The sequence below is a fragment of the Sarcophilus harrisii genome, chromosome 1, assembly GCF_902635505.1.
Source record: "Sarcophilus harrisii chromosome 1, mSarHar1.11, whole genome shotgun sequence".
Lineage (NCBI taxonomy): Eukaryota > Metazoa > Chordata > Mammalia > Dasyuromorphia > Dasyuridae > Sarcophilus > Sarcophilus harrisii.
Window position 1 is genome coordinate 496,501,577 of NC_045426.1, and position 17,093 is coordinate 496,518,669.

Genomic DNA, 17,093 nt, shown 5'->3' on the forward strand with positions numbered 1-17,093 from the left:
AGGACAATGCATTTGGAACCAAAGGTCCTTGCTTAAAATTCATACTAGTTTGAAATTCATTCTTTAGGCTTGCTATCTGTCTCTCTGGCTTTGGGCCAGTTTTCTCATCTATAAATTTAGAGAATTGAATTAGATGACCTTTAGGATCCTTTCTAACTCTAAATTTATAATTCTATGGCCTCTCTGCATCCAATGTTTTCTACTCTCCAACCCATTTTCCTAAATACCAAACTGATATTCTTAAATGCAGGATTGGCCACATTTTATCCTATTGAAGAAGTTTCATTGACTTCCCATTACCTCTAAGATAAAAGAAAAACTTCTACCTAGCATTTGAAGGCCATTATGTTCTAGCTTCAGTCTCTTTCGAGCTATTATTCTCCATGTATTCTATACTTCAACCAAACTGGCATACTTATGTTCACCTTAGGTGATGATCCATGCCTTATGCCTATATTTTTGCCAAGGCTTTTCCTCATGACTAGAATGCCTTCCTCATCTTCACCTCAACTTCTTGAAAGCTCTACCTCCCTCAAACTTTACCTCAAGGATCACTTCCTTCAAGAAGCTCTTCCTGATTTCTGAAGGTGTTAGAGCCCACTCAAATCATATATTTGGCATAAACCTTTTTGTTCCTATCTATGAACAAACACTTTTAGTCATACTAGTAAAATGTAAATGTCTTGAAGGCAAGAACTACATCACTTTTAAATGTGTATGACCAGGACATAGTGCAATGACTGGCACATAGTAGATACTGAATAAGTTCCTTATTAATTTGTGAACTCATTAAGAAATGAGCTATGGTTGACTTTTAGTTATTGCTTTCTCTGAAGATCTGGGTATATCCCTTTGATGCTTTCTGTTAGAGTGATTTTAATAATAGGGAATGCTTAAAATATTAGTTCATTTTCTTCTACTCTGGTGGGAAGAGCCACTCCTTTATGTTGTTTCACAAAAGGAAGCAGACAGAAAGCTAGCCCTTTTTCCATTTTCTCCTTTTCTCGCACAGAAATTTTGAGAATATAGTAAGGGCCTCACAAAAGAATTTTGCTTAAACTAAAAGGTAGCTTAGAGGGTGAGAGGGCAGTAAGGGACAAAACCAGAATTATGGTAGGTCCAACTTGAATCAGCTCATGAAAAATAATTTTAAATTTTTTAGTGGGAGCATTTATTTACACTTCCAAAATCAGAAAGTACTACAAATAAAAACTTCATTATTGATCTTTATTATCTAGTCTAAAGAAAGTATTGGAGAAAATGTTAATAGGAAATATTAACCTTAAAAGTGTATCATGTGTGTTCTGAGGGGAGGTTATTAAGCATACTTTGGAGAAAACATATGGTTTTGAACAATATAGTTCACTTGGAAGGGAAAGAAAAGGAACAAAAGATAGAAATGAAAAAGGTAGATGTATATATATATATATATATATATATATATATACATATATATGTATATATATATATATATATATATACATGGCTGCAAATGAAATTCAACAATTTAAAATTTACAGAACTTGTGAGAAGCTAGAAATACAGTAGCAGGAGGGGAAGATGAAGGGAATGGAAACTGTCCAGAATTAAAGTAGTATAAGTAAACTAATCATAAGGATAAAATATTCACATTAAAATTGAAGGGAATAAAAAATGGTAGAAAACATATGTAGCCATCATAACTTTAAATGTGAATATTAACTAACTAAACTAAACAAATAAATTAAAGAGAATGTAGATTAAAAAACAAGGGAACAATTTGTTTTACACAAGAAACAAATTTTAAAATAATAAAAACATGAAATTAGAATAAAATTTATTATGTTGATTCACTGATCCTGTTCAAAAACAAAGAATAATAGCATTATTTTTTAAAGGGATTGATTGTCAATCAACTAAGATATATACTTTTTATTTCCAGATGATTTTAAATTCACTCTAATTATGAAGAAAAGTTTCACCCTTGCTCTATCTTTGAGAAACAAAATGCCTCTGAGTAATTCCATCCCTTCCTTCCCTGACCATTTTGAAGGAATTGATCAAAGCATCCCAGAAGTAAAAAGTTAAACTTAAGGGATACTTGAACTAACCTCCTATGAAGTACAGAATCTCCTGAGGGGAAAAAACCTCAAGGATAGAAGGATTCTAGGAGGGCAGAGGAGGAAGAGGAAGAGCTTTGTAGGGGCTAAGAAAATGGGCAAAGTTTGTAAACTGGAATGAAAACAAATTAGAAGATTTTACCTAACAAGAAATAGCTGAGACAATGAAGGGATAATGGCCAGAAAAAAAAATAAGTCCGATGGAACAAGAGACAGAAGAGAATCTTATTGTACCCTTTGTCTAAATGCTCTTGCACCACACAGGGGTCCTGGACAAACAATAGGGTCAGCCCATCCTATTTATGACCCAAAATAGAGGAATTAAGGCCATAAAAATAGAAAGAGGGAAGAACTGAAGGCAGAAGATAATCTGAGATAGACCCTACTTTCTATCTTCTGTCTTTTGAATGAATATTTGTTCTAGGCAAGAAGACAAAAAGACAATTGCAGACAGAACTGTCTCTACCTGGTGAGTATCCCCAAATACATGAGTGGTAGCTGAAAAAGGAGGCTGAACAAACAGAAGATAGATGACAGTCTAGATATCCTGTGAAAATGAGCTCTGCCACTTAATTTCAAGCAGAGGCTAAAAGCAGATAGTTTCATAAAGGTATTGAGGTTTGGAGAGATCAACAAATCATATGTGAAGGGGGAGGAAGAATGCCAATGTGAAAGCTGACTTGAAGACAAAAGAAAAAGAGAGTAGAGTGGATAGTACTACCCAGAAATCATCCTCAGAGTATCAATACCAGTAAATTGCCCAGTTTCCTCCTCTGTAAAATGAGCTGAAGAAGGAAATGGAAAATCACTCCAGTATTTCTGCTAAGAAAACCCCAAATGGGATCATGGAGAGTGGAACATGACTGAAATAAGTCATCAATAATAACCAGACAACATCCAGTCTAAAATGTGGTGGGATGTTGTAAAAATGGCTAGAGAGAATTAGTGCTATCTTGGCAACAAATGTTATGGTTGGAAAAGAATATGAGATGTCTTTACAGAATCTTCTAAGCAATCCCTAGAAAATCAGAAAAAAAAAAAACTTTTTTCTTTCTTTCCTGGGTAGATTTTTGTTTTGTTTTTCCAAAAAAAAAATCTCCACTGGGGCTAGAATCAAGACAAAAGAATATAACTTTTCCTTCCCACTGTGTCTTTCCTCTATGTCCCACTGGAGCTAGGATGCCAAACAAAAGACAGCCTGCCTGAATAAATTAAAATAAAGTGAACATTCTCTCAATTTCTTTCATGATTTAAAGAGGGGAAACTGAGATTAAACATCTAAACCAATCTCTGCTTTAGAACCATCCAATCCTCAAAACTCAAAGTAATTTCTTTACACAACCATGTAATTGTAAACTGGATTATATAACATTTATGTCTTGGATTAGACTGTTGTCTTTGTATTCTTTCTCTCATTAGTAAATTCTTCCCTAATTCATTTTGGGGTGAATCCTATCTCTGGGAGACCTATAGCCTCGTAACTCTTCTTCTGATTCTCTAGACTTCAAAATTCTCCTCATCCCCATTTCTGCTGTCTTTTGTGTTTTTAGTCCATTATAAAGGTAGACTTTTTGTCTTTATACATATCTCCAATATTTAGCAAATTGTCTGGTACATAATAAGCAAATACTTAATAAATGTGTATTGTCTTGCCTTGCCTATATAATAAAATCCTTTGTAGGCAATATCAACTAAATATACTTATGCATGTTTATTTATATATATATTATATGGACTAATATTAATGGTAACAAAGAATAAACATTTCAAATACTAAAATATATTGTTTTAAAATAAATCCATATATTTAACTTCTGCTGAGAATATAAATGTCTGATTTTAGTTACATTTCTTTATATTATTTAGTTCTTGTTATATTTGGGGCCATCAAAAAATGTTAGCTAATGTTACTGCTGATACATTTACCATGGTTTGTAAACTTTGAAACTAGATGAGATGTTTTGATGAAATAAGCCATAATTCATTCCATTAAACTCTTTGTCCAAAAAATGTAGAAAGTGAAACATATACAACTTCTTCATGATTAAATAAGTTTTTTTTCCTCAGTCTTGAAAATATAAACATTCAGATATTAAATCCCAAAGTTTCCTAATTCCCTTTAATCTTAAAAAAGGAAAAATGTATGGTAAAATTATAATAGAAAATTTGGTGGCAGTTTCATGTACTTGTGTTCTCTTCTTAAACTTTCATTAATATAATTAATATTTTGTATACAAGCTTCCATTTCAGTTACAAATATGGTTCTTTATGTCTAGAAATACTCAAATGGCAAATGTCTTTTGGGAAGAGACTTAATAGAAAAAGAAAGAATTCATTTTGCATATTACTAAATACAAATGCCTTAGTGTCAATTTTTATTCCAAGCAATTTTTCTAAAGATTGAAAAGAAAAGAAAAAAGCATCAAGACAATATTCAGGGAATAAGGGACTTAGGAAAGAAAATGAATTTTACTTCCTAAGAGTGAGTTTTATAAAATGGATAATCTGAAATGAAATGAGTCAAGGGAGATTGTAATAGAACTTTTTAAATTTCCTCTAACATACATTTTTCTAAATATAATTATTTAAAATATCTTCTCTTTATGATTTGTCAATCTTAAGCTCATCTCCCCCCTGAATCCCTTCAAAATCCATTTGTTTTGTTAGTCAACTATAAATAGTCTGCTCTTTCCTATTAAGAAAAAAAAAAGCCTTATTAAAAAGAACTTGTCTTTCTCTGCATGCTCAGATAGGCTTTTTCACTGAGCTGTTAATTAAGATTACAGAATTTTAAAGTTTTAAAAAACTTCAGCAGCTATTTACTCTAACTTAAAAAAATTTTAAGCCTAGAGCAACTTTCTATTTTAGCTCATCAGTCACTTTTTTAAAATGAAGAAAAAGAAGCTTCTAAATAATTTTTTTCGCCCTGAGCATAATTTTATGAAATAAAGTGAAAAAAAAATGTCAGTATTAGAATTTTGTCAATGTTTTTTGTTGTTGTTTTGGTTTGGGGTTTTTTGAGTTCTTTCTGGGCGATTTTTAACAAAAGTGCACTTAAATTTTCCTTCCTTTTATTCAGGGAATGCTGAATCCTGAGAAAAATCAAGAGAACTGGGTCTAGAGAAAAGAAATCACTACTATAACAGATCTGACAAAAGGACATATATGTTCTGCTTAAGGAACTCCAATGAGGAAAAAAAAACATATTTTAAGATAGCTAGTTCTACTTCAAGGCATTTCTACATGGTAAGAAATTGTTTGGTTAATTGATTTTTGAAATGTTTGCTGGCTTTTCCCATTGTTCAGTCTTAGGTTGGAACTTGAAAGATAATTTTACAGTTTAAAATTAATATTATTCAAACTTGTATTCCAACATTAATAGCAGTGTTTAGCAATTTTTGCTCTATATTCCCTATAGGCAGTTAGGTGATACAGTGATTAGACCTGTGGGTTTGGAAGTGAGGAAAACTGGAGTTCAAATCTAGTTTCAGACAGATCATGGCTGAGTTAAAAAATGAATTTTAGTCTAACTGGTCATTTGGTGTGATTTGGAAAACTATCCAAGAAATATCAGTGTTGCGGTCATTCTCTTAAGGATGAATTTAATCAAATTTAGTTTGCACATATTCATTAAAAAATATCCCTGACTCTTCCATGCTCTCTGTCTGTCTATTTCTCTTTCTCTCTTTCTTCCTCTTTCTCTCGTTAAAAAGCTATGGTTTCCAGCCTGTTCTCATCTCTCTCCCGAAGGACATAGCAATTTGATGTAGTAATGATACAACTGTATTGGCAATTAGGAATTCTGGATCCAAGTCCCAGCTAGTTCATTAGGGAAGAGGAATGGAACAAGCATTTATTAAGTAGCTACTATGTGTAAGGAAGTTCCTAAACACTTTATAAATATCATCACATTTGATCCTTACAACAATAAAGTGCTATTATTATTATTATTATTCCATTTTACAATCAAGTTAGACAACAGTTATGTGACTTGTCCAGGGTAACACAGCTATGAAATCAATTAGATTGAAATAAAACAAATGAAATAATTTTTTAAAAGGTCATGGATTCCATGTTAAGAACACCTATCCTAAACTCTCTGAATCTATTATAACATTTTCATTTGTTTTATTTCAATTTAATTGGTTTCCTTTGTGGTCCCATATGTTTTATTTATGCATTTTAAAAAGTTATTCTAAGAAAGTCTTCACCACATTGCCAAAAAGATCCTTGATTACAAAAAAGGTTGAAAATATCTAATTTACAAAATTTTTTACAAAATCCAAAATGTTCTTAGGGAATAACAATTGAGAAAATAATCAGCATCATTAAATTTAGAAAATCTGTCTTAAAGGGGAAAAAAGAAGACAACATTTCTAAAAAGAAAAGAAAAAAACTATAGCATACTACCAGAGTAAAAATAGGGAGAAACCATAATTCAAGAAAAATTTGTTTATTGTTAATTACTATAGAGCTTTTGAAGTGGAATGAGAAAGTCTTCAATCTCATTACTTTCCTCACTCTTAAAAAAGAATATTAATAAAGGAGAATGAAGATGGTGGTAATAACAATAAAATTTAAGACAGAAGAATTGATAACTGAGGCTTATTAAAATGTAGCTCATATTTAGAATGAGCCATCCAGTCTAGGTGAGATCAAAGTGATATATCAATTTGTCTTATCTTAAGTTCTGAACCAGGAGCATAATATTCATTAAAATATTTCAAAGGTATTCTTATAGTATTGTCTAGGTCTTAAACATGTAACCCAGAAATTTAAAATACAAAAAGTGGAAAAGAACAGGCTATAACTCTGAAAGAGGAAAAAAAATTTTAAGCCTAGAGCAACTTTCTATTTTAGCTCATCAGTCACTTTTTTAAAATGAAGAAAAAGAAGCTTCTAAATAATTTTTTTGCCCTGAGCATAATTTTATGAAGTAAAATGAAAAAAAAAGTCAGTATTAGAATTTTGTCAATTTTTTGTTGTTGTTGTTTTGGTTTGGGCTTTTTTGAGTCCTTTCTAGGTGATTTTTAACAAAAGTGCACTTAAATTTTCCTTCCTTGCATTCAGGGAATGCTGAATCTTGAGAAAAATCAAGAGAACTAGATCTAGAGTCAATCAACCAATCAAAATTTATTAAGTACCTATTTTTCAGACAATATGCCAAGTACTAGGGATTTGAAAAAATGTCCCTATGCTCAATGACTGCAATCAAATCAATCTGGCTTCAATGCTTGAAACTCTAGGTAAAGAACTTAACCTCTCTGAGCCTCTATTTTTATATCATGTACTATTATTTCAAATTACCATCTTCACAACACTATTGAGAAGGAAGTGTTTTTTAAACCTTAAAGAACTATCTATGTATCTATCTATACATATATATATATATGTATATGAATGCTTATCTAGAGAATTATTCAATTTCTTTTTTGGGAAATAAACTTTTCAATTAAAACAAATATATGTAATGATCACACTATTAAAACATATAATGTTAAATTATGACTGGTGTTTATTCATTTATTCTTTCAGTTCTAAAATTCTATGATTTTATGATTTGTACTAATCAAATTTCAGTAATTCAATTATTGCTACCACTTCCTCCTGTTTTAGAAAATAAAATAAATAAAACCATTCTGATGGAACTATAATTAAACTAGCACTTCCCAAGCTGGTCTAGAATGGAAGAAGATGCACATTGCCACCTGTTTATAACTATGACATATTTTGACTGTTTAAGATAGAATAAAAATAAATAAAAAGGAATTTTCAAAAGTGTTGAAACCAAAAATTTTTAAAAATTGGTTAGCATCTAGAGAAAGTAACAAGACTTAGCTGGTTTACCATATCCATATAAACTGAATGCCAGTCCAAAATAACTTGTAGCTGTGTTTACTGCTGTACTTTTCAATGCTTTTTGCCTCTTTTTTTAATCCTAGTGCTTAGTACAGGGCATGGATATGGTCAGAACTTAATAATTATTTATTGATTCTTTGAATGACTGATATTTAAAAGATTTTAGGTAACCAAAGAAATGTCACAGGCCTCAAAAAGAACACATTCAGATCAGATACTCTTTGTAAGGAAAGTGTCTGAACCATAGGTTAATGGGCTTGACTATAATTTCTGACAAAATTTTAAATCATTTTATTAAAAGGATGGTTTGTGAGTCTTTCAAAAGAGAAATAATAATCAAGAACCAGAAGGGCTTCATTAGCAAAAGATCCTATCAGACTAACCTCATTTCTTCCTTCCTTCCATTTTTCTTTTTTTCTTTCTTTCAATACCAATACAACTTGGTAAATCAGATAAATGCTTTGGACAACTTAAATGGATTTCAGCAAATTTATTTACAAAAATTCTCATACTATTTCTTTCAGATAAGAAGATGAAGGCAGATCTAAAAGTGGCTTCAAGATTGAAACACAAAATTACAAATCTACATATATTCATGTGTACATATCATATACGTATATATACATAATACATATGGGTGTATGTATTATATGTATATTATGGTTATATTCATCTCACAAGAATAAGATGAAGAAGGTGGGGCTAGATAATTATTTTTATGTAAAAGGCTTTGAGTGTTTTAGTATATTTCAAGCTCTACATAAGAAAACATTTCAGTATTACAGTTAAAAAAGCTAAAACAATCTTAATCTATTTTAAGAGAAAGACAAGGTACAAGTAGTGCCAAGTGACTCCCCCCTACATTCTCCTCTGGTCAGACTTCATCTATATTTTTTTTTTCAGCTATGGTGTCACATTATAGAAAAGGTATAGAAAAGCTGAAGAGTAATCAAAGAAGCTCTACCAAGATGTTCATAGGATTATAGATTTAGAGCCAAGGCATTCATTTTACAGAGGAGGAAACTGAATCAGTATTTAAATTATTTGCCCAGAATCACACAGCTACTGAGTGCCTAACGTAGCCCTTCAATTAAGGGTTTTCTGATTCCAAATCCAGTGTTCTAGCCATGACACTACTAAAGGAATCTGTAAGCTGAAGGATGGAATGTAATAATTGTGGTGAAGGTTTTCTAGGAGACACCTAAACTCAAAGAAGAAAAGGATTCAACCAAGAAGAAAATGAAAAAGATATCTATTTAAGATAAACTACCATTAGGAGAAACCATGTCTCGTCTTCAGCAATTCACTCTTCCATGAGGTTTTCTCTTCCCTTCTAGCCACACTAGTATAAATGGGCCCAGGGGTATTTTTGGCAGAAGCTCAGAGAGGGGCTTCTGATATTTGTATATATGTATATGTGTATATGTGCATATATATGTGTGTGTATATATATATATATATATATATATATGCATGTGTATGTGTATATGCATGGATATATGTATTTATGTGTATGTGTGTATATACATATGTATGTATGTATATAATTTGTTTGCATATTGTTTCCCCCATTAGATTATAAAGTCCAAGAGGGCAGGGATTATCTTTTGTCTTTTTTCATCCCCTGTACATAGCAAAGCACCTCACATATAATAGACACTTAATAAATATTTGTTAATTGACTAAATAGAATATACTCTAGTTTAAGAGGAGATAGATAGGTTCATTCCATATAAAGCTTTCTTGACATTCCCAACTCATTTACAGTAAATATTCTTTTTCCATGTCCTCAATTGCTATGCCAGGAGTAGCTTCACCAAGAGGTAATTTCTCAACACCACAATATCAACCCTACCATTTTATTATATTTTCAATTTTTCACTGTCACTGATATTTTAATATGTGTATTCCCATTATCTAAATTACAGTAAACACTTAATATGCTTGCTCCATTACTGAAATCAATCCTTAATAATATCCTTGTAAAAGTAAATATCCATGGGAACAGGGAGGGAAGGGCTTAAATATCTTAAAATAACATCTCCCTGTGTGAGGACTAGTTGAAAAACAGTTAAAAGGAAGATTAGGGCACAGGATGGGTTGACATGGGTTGAAGGAGCTATTCCAAGAGAAAGAGAAAATGTGGTTGACAGAACAGAAAGGAGTACCAAAGATGAATTATTATATTTTCTTTACAGCTTTCTTCTCAAAAGCATTTTGACTTCTTTCTACATATAGCCTAAGTGCCCCAGGTTACCTGGTACATGTCCATACAAGGAAAAAGTAGAGTTCTCATTAGCAATTTGTTTTGTGCTGATCTTTGAAAGGCATAAACCAACAATTAGCTGCCTTTGAAATAGCAGCAGGAGCTCAATCTCCTCACTAACTGGCAATTTTTTAAAAGTCATATTCTTATTTCATGAAAGCATTCAATACATAATTACCGAAAAACATACCCAGTTGGCATTGGATTATGCCAGTTGGATTGAGCCCTATCTTTATAGGAGATAGACCACCCCAATAAAAAAACAACTTAGCTTGTGGAACAGTGTTAGGATACCACAAAAGTCCCAGTCCTTAAGAGATCCCAGGCTATCTAGCAAGGAAGGTTAGGCATTCGTTCTAATTAAACACAGTTCCTTCTAAAGCGACTTAAGAAACTATTAGAAACTTTATCCAGTAAACTAAGTGACATGAAAGAAAAGAAATTTCAGTAAAGTAATCCATACAAAAATACAAAAGATGACCCTAGAAGACAGAATGGTTCATGGCATAGGGCACTGAACTTGGAAGCACAAGATCAGAATTTGAATCCTCATTCTCTCCTTTACTATGTTTGAATTTGAATAAATTATATAAGCTAAGTGGTACAGTGGATAGAGTGGGGAGTCTAGACTGAAGAAAACTCAACTTTCTGAGTTCAAATCGAGCCTCAGATATTTACAGTGTGACTCTGGGCAAGTCACAATCCCATTTGCCTCAGTTCCTCATCTGTAAAATTAGTTGGAAAAGTTAATTCAAACCACTTCAAAATCTTTGCCAAGAAAACCCTAAAAGGACATAATAAGTTGGATGTGACTGACACAGCTAAACAACCTGTCATGTAACCTTTATGAATCTATTTCTTCATCCATAAAATGAAAAGATTGGCTCCAAATTTCAGAACCCTGAAGCTGTTAAAAAGAAATATATATGTGACAAACTCAGAAGGATTTTCCACAACCTGTATTCTTGTTCAGAAATCTTCGTTTCCTCCCCACTTTGTTCTGGTATAAGCTTTAATTCTGATTGATACACAAGGTCAGCTCAGTATGAAATGCTTCAAACTTATATTTTTTCTCTCTTGATCTTTTCATATATTTCCTATATTTGAAAATGACCCCTATTCTTTAAAAATTTTTACTAGACCCTATCATTCTCTCAAGCTATTTTTCTACCACATATTTTCCCATCCTTTCTCACCAGATTCTCAAAAGAAGCTGTTCACACTCATTTATTTCCTGTCCTTTAACTCACTTTTCAGCCCTTTGCATTCTACTTTCCATATTTTGCCATCTGTACTGAAGAACTCATTACATCATCTTTGCTCACAACCCAACTGTATCCCAAACTCTACTATTACTATTAACATTATTATAATTAACTATTATTAACATTAACTATTATTAAATAACATTACTATTATTTTTCTAGCCATCCAGGTTTTCAATATTGTTCTTAATTCTCACTAATCCCACATGTATCAGTTAATAAATTTTATCATTTTTAACTTTCCAACATCTTTTAATCTTCTCTACTCATATAGCCCCCTCCATATTTTAGGCTTCATTACCCTTGGCCTGAACTATTACAATAAGTGACTAAATTTTCTTTCTTAACTCGGGCTTTCTATACTCTAATCTATCATTCAAACAGATGTTAATCTTAATTTCTAATTCTCAGATCTGACCATATTACTCAATGAACTCAAGTCATTACCTAAAAGCTCTTGGATCAAATACCATGTAATATATGTATAATTATCCTTTTTAAAGTTCTATTTATAATGTATATAAATATAGTAGCATATATATATATGATTTATAATTTAAATATATATTTTTGCATCCATGTTCAAAAAAAAGTTTGTGAATTTATGTGTAAGATCAAAAAATTTTAACCTCCACTAGTCTATACTATCACAATGATCTCCAAATTGATCTCCCTGTACTATCATTCCCTCTATACACCTGTCAAAGTTATTTCCTTGAGTATTAATCTATCCAAATCATTCCCCACTTCATAAAATTTGTGTCTCCTTATCATCCTAGGATCAAATAGAAACTGACTTTTCACAATCTGAAGCCAACTTATATTTCCAACTTCCTATACTATATGTTATAATACCACTATACTTGTCTTCTGTTACTCACATATGGCACTCCATTTCTAATGATTCTGCCTTTGTGATGGTCACTCCCTTTCCTAAAATGTATTCCCTCCTCATCTACACATCATAGAATCCCTCTCTATATTCAACATACAACTGAAGAGCTATTATCTACAATAAGCTTTTCCTAATACTCCTCCCCAATACTGTCTTATATTTGATTCTGAATCAATATATTTCTGAATATTTATTCTGAATATATTCTGAATATATTTATTCTACATGTGCTTTTGCTCAAGTTGCTTTCCCAAAGGAATGAAAGGTTCCTGAAGGTAGAAATTATTCCATTCTTTGTGTTTGTATTTCCAAACTCCTAGTTCAGTCTAGGCCCATAAGAGGCACTCAATAATTGTTTGAAGATTGATTATTAATAGGGAATGACATGAAACAGAACAATTTAAAACATTTGTTAAACACATAGCTTTAATTAAATCATTTTATCTCTTTGGACCTCACTTTACTCACCTATAAAACAGGAATTAGAATACTGGCCCCTGAAGTTCCTCTTTCACTCTATGTTCTATCAAAAAATGGCTACCCCACTTTGAGCAAGGTCCACAAGGAGGTCAAAATCACATTGCTCTTCTGGACCATCCAATTCAGAACTGGAAGGCATACAGGGGCTTGATAGATTGTGCCTGGATCAGTATCCATTCCATCCAAAATTCTGAGAGCATAGAAGGCAAGAAGTGGGGCTTGTTCTTAGTTCTACTTCAGGTTAAGGATTGAGAGGTTGTTTGGGATGCTAATAGCACTTTTTGTGAGAGAAATCTTACCAATTATAAATCTAAAGAATTCAGAAGAAATAGTAAAGAGGACTAGGGCAAAGGACAAAATTGGTAATAGTAAATTTTCATGAGTGATTCCTAGTAAAAAGAAATGAAAAGAAAATGAACAAGTCCTTAACACAATGCAAAAAACGAACTCCAGAAGAAAAGAAAAATAGTAGAAACAGCACTGGATATGTAGCCAAAGGTCTTGATTTCAAATTCCAGTTCTCCTAATTATTTACCTATGTGATCTTGGACAAGTATTTTAGCTCCTCTCAACCTTGCTTTCTTTATTTATAAAATGAAGATGTTAAATAAAATTAGCTCTAAAGCTCCTTCTAGCTCTACAATCTATAATTACATGACAATGAAAGAGAAAGGTTTATGATGATGACATTTGAAAGCACTATTAAAGTTGAAAAGGTTAAAGGAAAACGAACAGAGAAGAAGGAGGAGGAGGAAAATGAAAAGGAGGAGAAAAGAAAAGAAGGACAATGCCAAGGAGTAGGAGAGAGAAAAAAGGAAAGAAAAATGAAATAAGTTGAAAAGAAAGGAAAAATATATGGAGCAAAGAAGGAGGAAAATATCACATTTCATAATTGCATATCTATTAGAGAAGAAATTATAAAAAATATATAATAAGCAAGTAACTTTATAAACAGCACTCTTATTTGATGCTTGTGAGGAAAGGAGACTAAAACAACAACAGCAACAACATACTATTTAAATTCAATAAAGTAAATAGGGAAGTAGGGCTTAAGGTTGAGAAGAGAAACAAGCAAACTTCTATTAGGGCTGATTTAGAAAGGCAGAGAGGAGAAAATAAGGATGTGGTCTGAGTCTGGTCTGGATAAAGTTAATACCAATAATAATAATAATAATAATAATAATTGGAAATGAACCATTCCATCTACAAATAAGTATTATTGATTTAATGCCTTTTCTTCCTTTTCCATTTATCAGTGGGGGAAGGGAATAAGGAAAATAAATAAACATTTCAGGAAATTGTGATATAAAAAACAAATCTAATGAACATAATTACAAATGTGAATGAGATGGATGCATAGGTCCCTTTCATAAAATAAATATAGATCTGATGAGGTGTGAGAATTGAGGATAAGAGATCCCTTCTGGTTGATGTTGCAGGTCCGCAAACCCGAAGTCTGTGGTACAAAGGGATTTATTTTCACTAAAAAGACAGCTTTCTTAGTGGGCAAAGAATCCTGGCAGGATAGTGTTGCAAAATGTCTGGGTATACAACATTAAATATATTGGGGCTACTTTGATCTTTGGCCCCAAGCTGGGGGATCTATCACTGGATGAATCTGAGAGACTTATTTTCAATTCAATTCATTTAAAAAATTGAATAAGATTACTTATCTTGGGAGTATCCTTTATGGACATGAGAGTATGCCCCTCCTAGGAGACAGTTTGAGACCCCAGTCACCTGTCCCCCACAGATTAAAGTGAATACAATTCACATCAGGGCCTCTCCAATCCTTCCCCCCAAAAGATCTCAGTTTGTATCAGATTTGATACCAATGCTGTGCCACAGTTCCCTTTTATTGTACTACCTCAGTTTCCCTAATTGTTCTGCCTCAGTTTCCCTAAATTGTTGCTCCTCAGTTCCTTGAATTGTTCTGCCTCAATACCCCTGGTTGCAAACCTCCCCCCCCCCCATTCCTGACCATTAGGACTGAGATAATTAGGTCTATAGATGGCCACTCTGACATTCCAAAAGATAAAACTCCAGATGTCCTATCTCAGATACCTAATTGATATCTCTATCTCTAAGTCCCAGACTTCCTGGCTTTAACTGGATACTTCCTAAGTCCTCCTAAGTTATCAAGAATTTATACTCCTCACCCCCTACCCTGTCAAAAGCCGACTGATGATCCATTCCTGCTCTCAATGCTCAGATTCCACCTTCTTGCTTTTGTCTATCCTGGTTGCTTAGAGCCACATGTATATATTTCTCATTAGAAACTCACATTCGCTGCTGAATGCTTTGAGACATCAGCCCTGAGAGCAAAATGGATCCTTTGGTCCCAGAAAATCTCTCCCTCTCAGAAATCCAAATAAAATATTAAAAACTCTCTAAACTTTATCTTGCCTCAGTTTCTCCAGCATAACACCTATACTGGTGAAAGATAAGAAAGACTATAATATACCATCACTGATGAATGCCATCAATATCAAACATTTGAAAAAATTAAAAAGAAATTACAAAGCAAAGAAATTAATGTAATATATTTTTAAAATATTCACTAAGATCAAGTTGCTTTTATATCAACAATTCAAGAATGATTCAGTGTTTGAGGAAACTACACTTTTGTAATAAAATTAATCAAAATAAGAGGAGATGAATATGGAAAGTTATTTGTAACCACTACAGTGGTTACAGTGTAGTAACTGTGATATATGCTAAAAGTACTAAAAAGCATAAAAAGAAATAGATTTTTCCAACATATGATAATTAGTAACAAATAATTACAGCTAAGAGTTAGCCTTATTTACAATGGAAAAATACAATATAACATATACAATATAAATCTTTTCAATAAGTTTCAGATTAAAGCAAGAATAACTATTATGGCATCCACTATTTAATATAATTCTGGAAATGCTAACAAGAAATTTTTTAAAAATTGATGGAATAAACATAAGAATTAGTACAAAAAGAAATACTAATTAAACTTCAGGAATACAGAGATAAAAATAAAGTTGCCTCTGCCTGAAAGAATTGGTGAGCCAGGTTGGAAAAAATAACAAAAATGGTGAATGTTAGAAGATTTTGGAAAGATATATACGAATGCTTCTTTAATAGAATTATGAAGTAGTCTTAATTCTGGGAAAATAAGTTTAGAATTGTTATTGAAAAATCAGTAAAATGAATGTAACTTTTGACCAGTGATATACCCACAAAGCATTTATCCTAAAGGGATCAAAAATTAAAGGTCCCATGTATTAAAACATACATATTTACAACACTACATTTTGTGATAGTATAGAATAGGAAACACAATGTGTGGTCAATGATAAGAAACCGTTTTGGCCTATCAACAGGATAGAATATCATTTTTTGTCATAAAAAGCAATAAATATAAAAGATTATGAGAATATTGGAAAGATCCATATGTACTATTTCAGAGCAAATTACAACCAGGAGAATAACTTATAAAATTATTCCAGTAATATAAGGAAAATAAAATTCATAAAAATAAGGAATCCTTTTAGTGAAGTGAACATTTTAAGTATATTTTTCATCTATTGCAGGTGGGCCTGCATTGCAATAGGGCATGCATTGTCAGATATAAAATAGCAATATGTTTTTCTTCACTGTTATTGCTTGTTATAACAAAGAGTGTTTGGAAACAGGGCAGAGAGAATAACTGGCAATTAATAATATTTAAAATCACTAATAAAACATATTCAAAGATGACAAGAACTATGAAGTCAATTTCAGACAAACTATGAAAATAAACAGGAATACCGCTGCATTGCTACTGAAGCTGTGAAATGGGCCAGTCATTTTGGAAAACAATTTGGAATCTGCAATTCATGAGTAAAATGCCCATCGCTTTTGACCCCAAGGCATATATCCCCAAAAAAGTTCAATGGCAAAAAGAAAAGCCACATCTGCACCAAAATATTTATAAAAACTGTTTCATAGCTACAAAGCACCAAAAGCCGAATAGCTATTCATAGGTTGGAGAATGGCTCAACAAAATGAGGTACATGAATGTAATAGAATATGACTGTGCTGTACAAAATGATGAATATAATAAATGCAAACATGCATGAGAAGACTTTTCATGTATTTATTTCTGAGAAGCAGAACCAGGAAAACAATTTATACATAACAATAATATTACTGGAAAGAGCAACAAAAACACAATCAAAACTAGAAGGCACTAGTAAAACTGGAGTTGAAAC

The 17,093-nt window shown here is 32.1% G+C and overlaps 1 long non-coding RNA gene across 3 annotated transcripts in view; it reads left to right on the forward strand.

Moving 5' to 3' along the window:
• LOC116420610 overlaps positions 1-8,681 on the forward strand; it is a 165,455-nt gene extending 156,774 nt beyond the window's left edge. For all 3 annotated transcript variants that reach the window (XR_004230976.1, XR_004230977.1, XR_004230978.1), the window contains 2 exons: positions 5,179-5,345; positions 8,483-8,681. This is a non-coding gene — a long non-coding RNA (uncharacterized LOC116420610). The remainder of the gene's footprint in view (positions 1-5,178; positions 5,346-8,482) is intronic.
• The last annotated feature ends 8,412 nt before the right edge of the window (positions 8,682-17,093 follow it).